The 3,530-nt window shown below is 47.4% G+C and overlaps 2 non-coding genes across 2 annotated transcripts; both read left to right on the top strand.

The window, feature by feature from the left end:
* Positions 1-535: 535 nt before the first annotated feature.
* On the top strand, positions 536-726 carry LOC130329964 (U2 spliceosomal RNA). Its single transcript, XR_008873417.1, has one exon. It is a non-coding gene; the product is annotated as a U2 spliceosomal RNA (small nuclear RNA).
* Positions 727-2,817: 2,091 nt separating this feature from the next.
* On the top strand, positions 2,818-3,008 carry LOC130329966 (U2 spliceosomal RNA). Its single transcript, XR_008873418.1, has one exon. It is a non-coding gene; the product is annotated as a U2 spliceosomal RNA (small nuclear RNA).
* The last annotated feature ends 522 nt before the right edge of the window (positions 3,009-3,530 follow it).

The following is a 3,530-nucleotide window of genomic DNA, read 5'->3' on the forward strand; positions in this document are numbered from 1 at the left end:
TGTCACCTAGAACCTTCACAGCAGCGACAGCTTTATGAGGAGCATCAGCACTGCTCTGCCTGAGCAGAACCATCACCGCCATAGGTTGTCAAATAACCCGGATTTAACCCACACAGGTAAGTCCAATGGGGTGCAGGCATGTCCTCTATGCTTACAGCTTCCCGTGGGTGTTGGTTTGATACCGTTTGGGGACAGCCAAGGAGGCATCTGCAGGCAACAAAGGTAGGTGTGTGCTTGTGTGTGTGTTTCCTATGCAGATCCTAAGCCCAGTGTCACATGCAAGTAGGAGGAGTAAGAAGGGTTCCTGGCAAATCCGGGTTATGGATTGCATTTAAAAAGGCCCTGTGGGAGTGCAATGGGCCCCTGTCTTGCTGCTTAGCAATAATGGTATGGGTTTAGGTTCTGCTGTGTGTACTGGTGGTTGACTGCCCCCCAGCCCAGAGTGTGCATGGAAAATTGTCTGGCAGCCTCCCTGACAGCAAGCAGTGATAGTGCCCATGAAGGGGACCTTGTTGGGCCCGCCCCTTTCACGGTTATCGCTTCTCGGCCTTTTGGCTAAGATCAAGTGTAGTATCTGTTCTTATCAGTTTAATATCTGATACGTCCCCTATCTGGGGACCATATATTAAATGGATTTTTGAGAACGGGGGCCGATTTCGAAGCTTGCTTCCGTCGCCCTATGCATTGACCCGATATGGCAGTATCTTCGGGTACAGTGCACCACCCCCTTACAGGGTTAAAAAGAAAGATTCCTACTTTCATTGCTACCTGCTTGCTGGCTAGCCAGCTAGCCAGCCCTGTGGGCCTTGCTGCTGCTGCTGCTGCTGCTGCAGCCAAAAAACAAAAGGTGGTGCTGCTGCTGCTTCTGCTGCTTCTGCTTGTGTCTGGCCGCTGTTGGAGCGTCCAGGCACAGGACTTCTGCTGCTGCTGACTAAATGGCCTCCTTAATTGGATCATTTGAGTAGCCAGCACACCTGTGCAGGTAGGGCATGACATGATAGGCAGCTGCCTTGATAGCGGGTGGGTGCTGAATGTTCCTAATTGACAAAATAAGATTAATGCTTATGAAGAAATATAAAATCTCATCCCTTCCCCAATATCGCGCCACACCCCTACCCCTTAATTCCCTGGTTGAACTTGATGGACATATGTCTTTTTTCGACCGTACTAACTATGTAACTATGTAACATAACATGGGGGGGTCTCCTGGCTGTTCACACAGGTGTGTCATTGCTGTACATTGACCATGCATTGCTTCTGTGGTATTGCAAAGGCAAAGACAAATGCTTCCAGCCATCCATTGCACTAATGGATTGGTCATCAGCTGGCTGTCTATGTCCCGCATCAATATAGACCAAAGTACAGAGGGTTAGGCTATGCTATAGTGCACCTACCTGATGCATCAGAAGGTGCGAGGCCCTTGCTAAATTCTGTGCACAGACTTTGAGATCTATGCTTTAGACTGTATCTAAACCTGCTCCAACATGGACTGACATTCTGGCCTACTTTCAGCCGATGCGACTTGTCTGTCGCTGAACAGTCGCTTTTTATGTATTCAGCACCTATGTATAATGTTGTAAAAATGCTCTAGAAGCTAAAGTCGCAGAAATGTCACACATATTTGGCCTGCAACTTTCTGTGCGACAAATTCAGACAGGAAAAATCAGTATAAATCCTTAGAAAATTATCCCCCAGTGTCTCCATCTGCTGGCGGTATTGAATAAGCATTGCTGCACTGATGGGGTATGCATTAGACGAAAAAAAAGAAGAAAAAGAAGAATAATACGCCCAGAAAAGAGGCGAAAAGGAGAAAAACGTAAAAAAACGTGAAAAAAAAGTAAGAGGAAGAGAAGGGAAAAAAAGGTGGAAATGGGTTTAAAAGTGATTTCGGTGGAGAAATATATATATATATATATATATATATATATATATATATATATATATACGCGCACACACACACATATATATAAACGTATTCTCCGTTGAGATATTGCAGCCGCTGCTGTGTCCAGGCCCAGGAGCCTTAGCACTGTGCTGTGATGTCACTCAATACCACTGACATCACTAGGTGTAAACAACATCTCTCCTTTGCTGTGTATGTGACTATGGAGCTGTTTGGTGATGTCGTCTATTATGGCCTTCATAGAAGCAACAGGAGATTGTTGCATCCATCTAGAACCCTCAGAACTACAGTGCTATGATGTCACTCACTTCCACAGGCCTTGCAGAGTGTAAACAACAACAACCCAGCTTTGTTGTGTATGTAACCATAGGGATTGTGATGTCACCTAGAACCTTCACAGCAGCGACAGCTTTATGAGGAGCATCAGCACTGCTCTGCCTGAGCAGAACCATCACCGCCATAGGTTGTCAAATAACCCGGATTTAACCCACACAGGTAAGTCCAATGGGGTGCAGGCATGTCCTCTATGCTTACAGCTTCCCGTGGGTGTTGGTTTGATACCGTTTGGGGACAGCCAAGGAGGCATCTGCAGGCAACAAAGGTAGGTGTGTGCTTGTGTGTGTGTTTCCTATGCAGATCCTAAGCCCAGTGTCACATGCAAGTAGGAGGAGTAAGAAGGGTTCCTGGCAAATCCGGGTTATGGATTGCATTTAAAAAGGCCCCGTGGGAGTGCAATGGGCCCCTGTCTTGCTGCTTAGCAATAATGGTATGGGTTTAGGTTCTGCTGTGTGTACTGGTGGTTGACTGCCCCCCAGCCCAGAGTGTGCATGGAAAATTGTCTGGCAGCCTCCCTGACAGCAAGCAGTGATAGTGCCCATGAAGGGGACCTTGTTGGGCCCGCCCCTTTCACGGTTATCGCTTCTCGGCCTTTTGGCTAAGATCAAGTGTAGTATCTGTTCTTATCAGTTTAATATCTGATACGTCCCCTATCTGGGGACCATATATTAAATGGATTTTTGAGAACGGGGGCCGATTTCGAAGCTTGCTTCCGTCGCCCTATGCATTGACCCGATATGGCAGTATCTTCGGGTACAGTGCACCACCCCCTTACAGGGTTAAAAAGAAAGATTCCTACTTTCATTGCTACCTGCTTGCTGGCTAGCCAGCTAGCCAGCCCTGTGGGCCTTGCTGCTGCTGCTGCTGCTGCTGCTGCAGCCAAAAAACAAAAGGTGGTGCTGCTGCTGCTTCTGCTGCTTCTGCTTGTGTCTGGCCGCTGTTGGAGCGTCCAGGCACAGGACTTCTGCTGCTGCTGACTAAATGGCCTCCTTAATTGGATCATTTGAGTAGCCAGCACACCTGTGCAGGTAGGGCATGACATGATAGGCAGCTGCCTTGATAGCGGGTGGGTGCTGAATGTTCCTAATTGACAAAATAAGATTAATGCTTATGAAGAAATATAAAATCTCATCCCTTCCCCAATATCGCGCCACACCCCTACCCCTTAATTCCCTGGTTGAACTTGATGGACATATGTCTTTTTTCGACCGTACTAACTATGTAACTATGTAACATAACATGGGGGGGTCTCCTGGCTGTTCACACAGGTGTGTCATTGCTGTACATTGAC

Source organism: Hyla sarda, unplaced genomic scaffold (assembly GCF_029499605.1).
Source record: "Hyla sarda isolate aHylSar1 unplaced genomic scaffold, aHylSar1.hap1 scaffold_3273, whole genome shotgun sequence".
Classification (NCBI taxonomy): domain Eukaryota; kingdom Metazoa; phylum Chordata; class Amphibia; order Anura; family Hylidae; genus Hyla; species Hyla sarda.